This window comes from Oncorhynchus keta, unplaced genomic scaffold, assembly GCF_023373465.1.
Source record: "Oncorhynchus keta strain PuntledgeMale-10-30-2019 unplaced genomic scaffold, Oket_V2 Un_contig_14819_pilon_pilon, whole genome shotgun sequence".
Classification (NCBI taxonomy): Eukaryota; Metazoa; Chordata; class Actinopteri; order Salmoniformes; family Salmonidae; genus Oncorhynchus; species Oncorhynchus keta.
The window spans coordinates 1-11,085 of NW_026278969.1; the positions used below are offsets into that span (position 1 = coordinate 1).

Genomic DNA, 11,085 nt, shown 5'->3' on the forward strand with positions numbered 1-11,085 from the left:
ACTTCCTGGAACCTCCTCTAGGCCTCCCCTGGTCTCATAGAGCTCCCCATGGCCCGTACTGTCTACGCTGTCCCTTCTCGCCCAGCCGTTCCCCGGCTCCATGGGGACAGACGGGGGAGACAGGAGAGACCCATCCCTGGCCTGGATACTGGAGCTGGAGGAGAGGGTAGGAGTAGCGACCAGCTCTCTCCCCACCTCCACCCCCTCCCTCAGAGGGTCCCTGGGAGAGGAGCAGGGGGCCACAGCCTTGCCCCAGCCGCAGGCCGCCATACGGGGCGAAGTCCTCAGGGTGTTGTACCTGTGTTCGTGGGGCTCTGTGAAGGAGGGGGGCGATGTGCTGGAGATAGAGGGGGTGCAGGGTGGGTCTGAGCGTGTTGGGGGGGCTAGCAGTGGCATCGTGAATTCTCCTGAGTTATTGTTGTTGACGTTGTTGTTGTTGTTGTTGTTGTTGTTGTTGTTGTTGTTGTTGTTGTTGATGATGCTGGTGCAACAGTGCTCTGCACTCCTCCCACCAGCGTGTGAACGCATCATCCGGCTAATTCCTCCCCTCCTCTTCGGTCGGGTGTCACTTCACCTCCCTCCTCGGTCGGTGTCACTCTCCTCCTCCTCGGTCAGTCACTTCTCGGCTCGGTGTCACTTCTCTTCCTTCCTCGGCCGGTGTCACCGGTCTTGCCGCCCTCCTCCTCGGGCCGGTGTCACTTCTTCCTCCTACCTCGGCCTGGTGTTACTTCCACTTCTTCTTCGGTCGGTGTCACTTCCACCTCCTCCTCGGGTGTCATCACTTCCTCTCCTCCTCGGTCGGTGTCACTCCACCTCCTCCTCGGTCGGTGTCATTTCTTCACCTTCCACCTTCACGGGTCGGTGTCACTTCCACTTCTCCACCTCGGTCGGGTGTCACTTCCACCTCCCTCCTCGGTCGGTGTCACTTCCACCTCCTCCTCGTCGCCGGTGTCACTTCCACCTCCTCCTCGGGTCGGTGTCATCCTCTCCTCTGTCGGTGTCACTTCTCCTCCTCCTCGGTCGGTGTCACCTCCTTCCTTCCCCGGTCGGGTGTCACTTCCACCTCCTCCTCGGTCGGTGTCACCTCTCCTCCTCCTCGGTCGGTGTCACCTCTCCTCCTCCTCGGTCGGTGTCACCTCTCCTCCTCCTCGGTCGGTGTCACTTCCACCTCCTCCTCGGTCGGTGTCACTTCCACCTCCTCCTCGGTCGGTGTCACTTCCACCTCCTCCTCGGTCGGTGTCACCTCTCCTCCTCCTCGGTCGGTGTCACTTCCACCTCCTCCTCGGTCGGTGTCACCTCTCCTCCTCCTCGGTCGGTGTCACTTCCACCTCCTCCTCGGTCGGTGTCACTTCCACCTCCTCCTCGGTCGGTGTCACTTCCACCTCCTCCTCGGTCGGTGTCACTTCCACCTCCTCCTCGGTCGGTGTCACCTCTCCTCCTCCTCGGTCGGTGTCACTTCCTCCTCCTCCTCGGTCGGTGTCACTTCCCCCTCCTCCTCGGTCGGTGTCACCTCTCCTCCTCCTCGGTCGGTGTCACCTCTCCTCCTCCTCGGTCGGTGTCACCTCTCCTTCTCGCCGGTGTCACCTCTCCTCCTCGGGCCGGTGTCACTTCCACCCTCCGGTCACTTCTCCTCCTTCCTCGGTCGGGTGTCACCTTTCCTCCTCCTCGGTCGGGTGTCACTTCCACCTCCTTCTCTCTTCCTCTCTCGTCGGTGTCACCTCTCCTCCTCTCGGTCGGTGCCTCCTTTGTCGCCTACCTCTCCTCTCGGTCGGTGTCACTTCCTCCTTCTCGCCGTCGGGTGTCACTCTCCTCCTCCTCGGTCGGTGTCACCTCCTCCTCCTCGGCCAGGTGTCACCTCTCTCCTCTCGGTCGGGGTGTCACCTCTCCTCCTCCTCGGTCGGTGTCACCTCTCCTCTCGGCCGGTGTCACCTCTCCCCTCCTCGGCCGGTGCTCCCTTACTCTCCTTCCTCGGTCGGTAAGCCATCTTCCCTCTCCGGTGTCAGCCTCTCTCCCTCTCATTACCGGTGTCACCTCTCCTCCTCTCGGTCGGTGTCACCTCCTCCTCCTCCTCGGCCGGTGTCACTCCTCTCGGTCGGTGTCACCTTCCTCCTCGGTCGGGTGTCACCTTCCCCTCCTCTCGGTCGGTGTCACCTCTCCTCCTTCCTCGGTCGGTGTCACCTTCTCCTCCTCCTCGGGTCGGTGTCTCCTCCTCGGTGTCCTTCCACCTCCTCTCGGTCGGTGTCACCTCTTCCACCTCGGGTCCTGTCACTTCTCCTCGGTCGGTGTCACTCTCCTCCTCTCGGTCGGTGTCTCCTCCTCTCTCCTTCCTCCTCCTCGGTGTCACTTCCCTTTCCTCCTCGTCGGTGTCACCTCCCTCCTCCTCGGGTCGGTGTCACCTCTCCTTCCTCCTCGGTCGGTGTCACTCCTCCTCCTCCTCGGTCGGTGTCACCTCTCCTCCCTCCTCGGTCGGTGTCACCTCCTCCTCCTCGGTCGGTGTCACTTCCCCTCGGCCGGTGTGTCACCTCCTCCTTCGGTCGGTGTCACCTCCTCCTCCTCGGTCGGTGTCACCTCTCCTCCTCTCGGTCGTGTGCTCCTCCCTTCCTCCCTCGGCGGTCGGTGTTTCACCTCCTCCACCTCCCGGTGTCACCTCTCCTCCTCCTCGGTCGGTGTCACCTCTCCTCCTCCTCGGTCGGTGTCACCTCTCCTCCTCCTCGGTCGTGTGTCACTTCCACCTCGGTGTCTCGGTCACCTTCTCCCTTGGTCGGTGTCACTTCCACCTCCTCCTCGGCCGGTGTCACTTCCACCTCCTCCTCGGTCGGGTGTCACTTCCACCTCCCTCCTCGGTCGGTGTCACTTACACTTCCACCTCCACCGGGTCACTTCCACCTCCTCGGTCGGGTGTGTCACTTCCACCTTCCACTCGGTCGGTGTCACTTCCACCTCCTCCTCGGTCGGTGTCACTTCCACTTCCTTTCCTCGGTCGGTGTCACTTCCACTCCTCCTCGGTCGGTGTCACGACCTCCTCCTCGGTCGGTGTCACTTCCACCTCCACTGCCTGCTGTCACCACTTCCTCCCGACACTGAGTACCCCACCACATCCACCTCCTCCCTCTCTGACAGACAGGTGGGGGAGTAGAGGAGTCCCCTCAAAGGAGGCCAGAAGAGTGGAGCAGGACACTTCCTGAGTCTTTACACTCTTCCTCCTGCCCAGGATCAGAGCCTTTACCCCCTCCTCCTGCCCAGGATCAGTGTCTTTACCCTCCTCCTGCCCAGGATCAGAGTCTTTACCCCCTCCTCCTGCCCAGGATCAGAGTTACCCCCTCCTCCTGCCCAGGATCAGTGTCCTTACCCTCCTCCTGCCCAGGATCAGTGTCTTTACCCCCCTCCTCCTGCCCAGGATCAGTCTTTACCCCTCCTCCTGCCCAGGATGAGAGTCTTTACCCCCTCCTCCTGCCCAGGATCAGAGTCTTTACCCCCTCCTCCTGCCCAGGATCAGAGTCTTTTACCTCCTCCTGCCCAGGATCAGAGTCTTTACTCCCCTCCTCCTGCCCAGGATCAGAGTCCTACCCCTCCTGTCCAGGATCAGAGTCTTTACACTCTTCCTCCTGACCAGGATCAGAGAGTCTTTACCCCCTCCTGACCAGATCAGTGTGTCTTTACCCCCCTCCTCCTGACCAGGATCAGTGTCTTTACCCCCCTCCTCCTGACCAGGATCAGTGTCTTTACCCCCCTCCTCCTGACCAGGATCAGTGTCTTTACCCCCTCCTCCTGACCAGGATCAGTGTCTTTACCCCTCCCTCCTGACCAGGATCAGTGTCTTTACCCCCCTCCTCCTGCCCAGGATCAGAGTCTTTACCCCCCTCCTCCCTGCCCAGGATCAGTGTCTTTACCCCTCCTCCTGCTGACCAGATCATAGTTTCTACAAGGCACTATGGGGTCTGGGGCGAGGGGCAGGGCCCCTCTGGCTGCCGTTGAGCAGTGCTGGACCGGGACAGGTGGTGTTGGAGGCAGCGCTGAGACACAGGAGTTTGTCTGAGCATCAGGGCTACTGCTGGTCTGCCCCAGCCCGATACAGGACTTATGGGGGTTGGAGTTCAGGAGCTTCTGAACATGGCCCATTCCTCCTCTCCTCCCTCTCCTTCCTCCTTGTTGAGGTCAGGGGGCAAGAAGAGGAAGGTGAGGCTGCGTGGAGTTTTGTCTGAGCAGGTCACCCCTTCACTGTTCTCCTTGACAGTCGTTAAGGGGGCACAGGGGAGGCGGAGATGACGGGCATGGGGAGCAGACGGGAGGTCATCCCTGATCCATGCGACTCCCCAGAGCGGAAGCACCTTGGCCCTTTGAGGAGCGGCGAGGCATCCTCCCCACAGCACCTGACGCCTCCCTTCCCCCTCCCTTCACAGTTCTCAGCCTTCCTAACTCCCCAACCCCCTCTCTCTGAGGACAGACCCTCTTCCTGGGGCTTGCACATGTCTCCCCATCCACTGAGGTGGCCTTGTGGTGGGCTACCTTTCCTGGTGACCCCAGGCTTCTCAGGCCCCGCCTGGTCATCCTGTTCTTCTTGGGAGAGCGTGGGGCCCTGCTGCCGGGAGAGGTGACCCCACACCTCCTCGGGCTGGGCGATACTGCATTCCTGAGGGTTCGGCCACAGAAGTTCTCGTCCAATTCATTGAGCCCACTGACACTCGTGACGCGCGAGGAACGTGACGCGCATGCTACGCGGGAGGCCACGGCGGGAGGCTACTGGCGTCTCATCGTGCTGCTCGCTCCTCTGCTGGGCAGAAGTGGGGCACCTCGGGAGCATTGAGGAGACAGAGGTTATAAAGCTTCATAAGGGATCCATTTATCCATGAACCAGATTCAGCGTTGTGAGATGCTGTACTGCCAGAGGATGAATAAGGTTCAGCATTGGGAGATGATATACTGAGAGGGTGAACAAGGTTCAGCATTGGGAGATGATATACTGAGAGGGTGAATAAGGTTCAGCATTGGGAGATGCTGTACTGACAGATAAGAATAAGGCCCAGCATTGGGAGATGATATACTGCCAGAGGATGAATAAGGTTCAGCATTGGGAGATGATATACTGAGAGGGGTGAATAAGGTTCAGCATTGGGAGATGCTGTACTGACAGAGGATGAGTAAGGTTCAGCATTGGGAGATGATATACTGCCAGAGGATGAATAAGGTTCAGCATTGGGAGATGCTGTACTGAGAGGGTGAATAAGGTTCAGCATTGGGAGATGATATAACGGAGAGGGGTGAATAAGGTTCAGCATTGGGAGATGATATACTGAGAGGTGGAATAAGGTTCAGCATTGGGAGATGATATACTGAGAGGATGAATAAGGTTCAGCATTGGGAGATGATATACTGCCAGAGGATGAATAAGGTTCAGCATTGGGAGATGATATACTGAGAGGGTGAATAAGGTTCAGCATTGGGAGATTATATACTGAGAGGGTGAATAAGGTTCAGCATTGGGAGATGCTGTACTGCCAGAGGATGAATAAGGTTCAGCATTGGGAGATGATATACTGAGAGGGTGAATAAGGTTCAGCATTGGGAGATGCTGTACTGCCAGAGGATGAATAAGGTTCAGCATTGGGAGATGCTGTACTGAGAGGGTGAATAAGGTTCAGCATTGGGAGATGATATACTGAGAGGGTGAATAAGGTTCAGCATTGGGAGATGCTGTACTGCCAGAGGATGAATAAGGTTCAGCATTGGGAGATGCTGTACTGAGAGGGTGAATAAGGTTCAGCATTGGGAGATGATATACTGAGAGGGTGAATAAGGTTCAGCATTGGGAGATGCTGTACTGAGAGGGTGAATAAGGTTCAGCATTGGGAGATGATATACTGAGAGGATGAATAAGGTTCAGCATTGGGAGATGATATACTGAGAGGGTGAATAAGGTTCAGCATTGGGAGATGATATACTGAGAGGATGAATAAGGTTCAGCATTGGGAGATGATATACTGAGAGTGAATAAGGTTCAGCATTGGGAGATGCTGTACTGACAGAGGATGAGTAAGGTTCAGCATTGGGAGATGCTGTACTGCCAGAGGATGAATAAGGTTCAGCATTGGGAGATGATATACTGAGAGGATGAATAAGGTTCAGCATTGGGAGATGATATACTGAGAGGATGAATAAGGTTCAGCATTGGGAGATGATATACTGAGAGGGTGAATAAGGTTCAGCATTGGGAGATGCTGTACTGCCAGAGGATGAATAAGGTTCAGCATTGGGAGATGCTGTACTGCCAGAGGATGAATAAGGTTCAGCATTGGGAGATGATATACTGAGAGGGTGAATAAGGTTCAGCATTGGGAGATGCTGTACTGCCAGAGGGTGAATAAGGTTCAGCATTGGGAGATGATATACTGAGAGGGTGAATAAGGTCCAGCATTGGGAGATGCTGTGCCTGACAGAGGATGAGTAAGGTTCAGCATTGGGAGATGCTGTACTGCCAGAGGATGAATAAGGTTCAGCATTGGGAGATGATATACTGAGAGGGTGAATAAGGTCTCAGCATTGGGAGATGCTGTACTGACAGAGGATGAGTAAGGTTCAGCATTGGGAGATGCTGTACTGCCAGAGGATGAATAAGGTTCAGCATTGGGAGATGATATACTGAGAGGGTGAATAAGGTTCAGCATTGGGAGATGCTGTACTGCCAGAGGATGAATAAGGTTGAAGATTGGGAGATGCTGTACTGACAGAGGATGAGTAAGGTCTCAGCATTGGGAGATGATATACTGAGAGGGTGAGTAAGGTTCAGCATTGGGAGATGCTGTACTGACAGAGGATGAATAAGGTTCAGCATTGGGAGATGCTGTACTGACAGAGGATGAGTACGGTTCAGCATTGGGAGATGCTGTACTGACAGAGGATGAGTAAGGTTCAGCATTGGGAGATGCTGTACTGCCAGAGGATGAATAAGGTTCAGCATTGGGAGATGATATACTGAGAGGGTGATAAGGTTCAGCATTGGGAGATGCTGTACTGACAGAGGATGAGTAAGGTTCAGCATTGGGAGATGCTGTACTGCCAGAGGATGAATAAGGTTCAGCATTGGGAGATGCTGTACTGACAGAGGATGAGTAAGGTTCAGCATTGGGAGATGCTGTACTGACAGAGGATGAGTAAGGTTCAGCATTGGGAGATGATATACTGAGAGGGTGAATAAGGTCTCAGCATTGGGAGATGATATACGGAGAGGGGTGAATAAGGTCTGTAGCATTGGGAGATGCTGTACTGCCAGAGGATGAATAAGGTTCAGCATTGGGAGATGCTGTACTGACAGAGGATGAGTAAGGTTCAGCATTGGGAGATGATATACTGCCAGAGGATGAATACAGTTCAGCATTGGGGAGATGATATACTGAGAGGGTGAATAAAGGTTCAGCATTGGGAGATGCTGTACTGCCAGAGGATGAATAAGGTTCAGCATTGGGAGATGCTGTACTGACAGAGGATGAGTAAGGTTCAGCATTGGGAGATGATATACTGCCAGAGGATGAATACAGTTCAGCATTGGGAGATGATATACTGAGAGGGTGAATAAAGGTTCAGCATTGGGAGATGCTGTACTGCCAGAGGATGAATAAGGTCAGTATTGGGAGATGCTGTACTGACAGAGGATGAGTAAGGTTCAGCATTGGGAGATGGTATACTGACAGAGGGTGAATAAGAGAATCAGAGATGCTACAGTTGAAGTCGAAGTTTACATACACTTAGATTCTGATAGGCCAATTGACATAATTTGAGTCAATTGTAGGTACACCTGTGGATGTATTTCAAGGCCTGCCTTCAAACCAGTGCCCTTTTGCTTGACATCATGGGAAAATCTAAAGAAATCAGCCAAGACCTCAGAAGAAGAATGGTAGACTTCTACAAGTCTGGTTCCTCCTTTGGAGCAATTTCCAAACGTCTGAAGGTACCACGTTCATCTGTACAAACAATAGTACGCAAGTATAAACACCATGGGGACCACGCAGCCGTCATACCGCCTCAGGGAAGGAGACGCGTTCTGTCACCTAGAGATGAACGATTTTGGGTGGGAGAAAAGTGCAAATCAATCCCAGTAACAGCAAAGGACCTTGTGAAGATGCTGGAGGAAACAGGTACAAAAGTATCTATATCCACAGTAAAACAAGTCCTATATTGACATAACTTGAAAGGCCACTCAGCAAGGAAGAAAACCACTGCTCCAAAACCGCCATAAAAAGCCAGACTACGTCTGCAACCGCACATGGGGACAAAGATCGTACTTTTGGAGAAATGTCCTCTGGTCTGATGAAACAAAAAATAGAACTGTTTGGCCATAATGACCATCGTTATGTTAGGAGGAAAAAGGGGAGGCTTGCAAGCCGAAGAACACCATCCCAACAGTGAAGCATGGGGGTGGCAGCATCATGTTGTGGGGGTGGCAGCATCATGTTGTGGGGGTGCTTTGCTGGTGGACTTCACAAAATAGATGGCATCATGAGGCAGGAAAATTATGTGAATATATTGAAGCATCTCAAGACATCAGTCAGAAGTTAAAGCTTGGTCGCAAATGGGTCTTCAAATGGACAATGACCCCAAGCATTACTTCCAAAAGTTGTGGCAAAATGGCATAAGACAACAAAGTCAAGGTATTGAGTGGCCATCATATAATCCTATAGAAAATGTGTGGGCAAAACTGAAGAAGCGTGTGCAAGCAAGGAGGCCTACAACCTGACTCCGTTACAACAGCTCTGTCAGGAGGAATGGGCCAAAACCCAACTTATTGTGAGAAGCTTGTGGAAGGCTACCCTAAACGCTTGACTCAAGTTAAACAATTTAAAGGCAATGCTACCAATACGAATTATGTGTAAACTTTTGACCCAACTTTGACCCAATGGGAATGTGATGAAATAAATCATTCTTCTACTATTATCTTGACACCTCACAATCTTAAAATAAAGTGGTCCTAACTGGATTCCAAACAGGACATTTGTCCTAGGATTAAATGTCAGGAAATTTGAAAAACTGAGTTTAAATGTATTTGTCTAAGGTGTATGTAAACTTTTAACTTCAACTGTATATTGACAGAGGGTGAATAAGTGCAGGGCAGGATCTTTCATCTCATGCTGTCTAAAGAGGAATCAAATGCTTTCAGCCCAGCTTTGATGCTTCAGCTGTGAGTGCTCTGTATCTGTCTGGGGAAACAAGCAGATCAAACATTAGTTTATCTGAATGGTGTTCCTATTCCCATGCACTACTTAGCCATAGGGCTATGCACCATGGTGAACAGGCGCCATTTGGGACATATTCCCTATCTCTCTCTCTCTCTCTCTCCCTCTCAGGGTCAAGTTTTCCAAAAAACACAGTTTTAACTCACTGAAAAACGTTAGTAATCTGATGCCCCGTTTACATCGTGACCTCATGCAAAAGTTTATTCCACTACTGACCGATAGTCTCCCGTCAGAGATAGCATTTATTTAGGGAGATGTTACATTTTCATTCAAGACAGGAGAAACATTGTTTTAAGATTATAATAAATGTTAGAGAAATAAGTAACTAACTTAGCAAATCAAGCTAGCTTGCACTGCAGAGCAGCCAGCTAAAAGGTAGGCTAGGTTGAAGATACCACTGTAGCTAGCTAAAAGCTAGGCTGAAAATACCACTGTAGCTAGCTAAACGCTAGGCTAGGTTGAAAAAATTATAACTGTAGCTAGCTAGCGCTAGGCTAGGGTTGAAAATTTATACTGTAGCTAGCTAAACGTTAGGCTAGGTTGAAAAATTATACTGTAGCTAGCCAGGAAGCTAGGCTAGGTTGAAAATTATACTGTAGCAAGCTAAAAGCTAGGCTCGTTGAAAATTATAGTGTAGCTAGGCAACAGTCATAATATAATTTACTTAACAGCCAATGTTTGTTATTTAACACTACTATAAAAATATGACTTGCTTATAGAAATGGGTAGTTGGTTACAAGTTGCTAGCTTTCCCATAAAGCCATCACCAAGAGCTCTCTACATAAACCCCCCCCATAGAGCTCTCTTTCATACACCCCCCATAGAGCTCTCTTCATACACCACCACCCCCCATAGAGCTCTCTACATACACCCCCCCCATAGAGGCTCTACATACCCCCATAGAGCTCTCTTCATACCCCCCCATAGAGCTTCTCTTCATACACCCCCCATAGAGCTCTCTTCATGGCACCACCACCCCCCATAGAGCTCTCTACATACACCACCCCCATAGATCTCTTCATACACCCCCCTCCCATAGAGCTCTCTACATACCACCCCCATAGAGCTCTCTACATACACCCTCTCTCATAGAGCTCTCTTCATACAATTTCCTATAGAGCTCTCTTCATACACTTCTCTCTCTATAGAGCTCTTCTTCATACACCCCCCATAGAGCCTTCATACACCACCACTCTCCCCCATAGAGCTCTCTACATACACCACCCCCCCAGAGCTCTCTTCATACACTCCCTCCCATAGAGCTCTCTCTCTACATACACCACCCCCCCATAGAGCCTCTTCATACACCCCCCCCCATAGGCTCTTCATACACCATCCCCCCCATACAGCTCTCTTCATACACCACCATTCCCCCCATAGAGCTCTCTACATACACCACCCCCCATAGAGCTCTCTTCATACACCCCATAGAGCTCTCTTCTTCACCCCCCATAGAGCTCTCTTCATACACCACCACTCCCCATAGAGCTCTCTATATACCACCCCCCCATAGAGCTCTCTTCATACACCCCCCCCCATAGAGCTCTCTACATACACCACCCCCCCATAGAGCTCTCTTCGTACACCCCCCCCCATAGAGCTCTCTTCATACACCACCACCCCCATAGAGCTCTCTTCATACACCATCCCCCCATACAGCTCTCTTCATCACACCACCACCCCCCATAGAGCTCTCTACATACACCCCCCCATAGAGCTCTCTTCATACACCACCCCCCACATAGAGCTCTCTACATACACCCACCCCCCCATAGAGCTCTCTTCATACACCCACCCTCCCATAGAGCTCTCTACATACACCCCCCCATAGAGCCTCTCTTCATACACCCCCATAGAGCTC

At 52.2% G+C, this 11,085-nt stretch overlaps 1 long non-coding RNA gene across 4 annotated transcripts; it reads right to left on the reverse strand.

Annotated features, from left to right (window-relative positions):
* Positions 1 to 1,052: 1,052 nt before the first annotated feature.
* Positions 1,053 to 2,718, reverse strand: LOC127918779 (uncharacterized). 4 transcript variants are annotated; one of them, XR_008100786.1, is made up of 3 exons: positions 2,648 to 2,718; positions 1,511 to 1,562; positions 1,053 to 1,136 (listed from the first exon to the last, which is right to left on the reverse strand). It is a non-coding gene; the product is annotated as an uncharacterized LOC127918779 (long non-coding RNA). The 4 variants fall into 4 exon arrangements; XR_008100784.1 differs by having other exon boundaries at positions 1,053 to 1,141; positions 1,276 to 1,562; XR_008100785.1 differs by having other exon boundaries at positions 1,053 to 1,141; positions 1,223 to 1,562.
* Between the last annotated feature and the right edge of the window lie 8,367 nt (positions 2,719 to 11,085).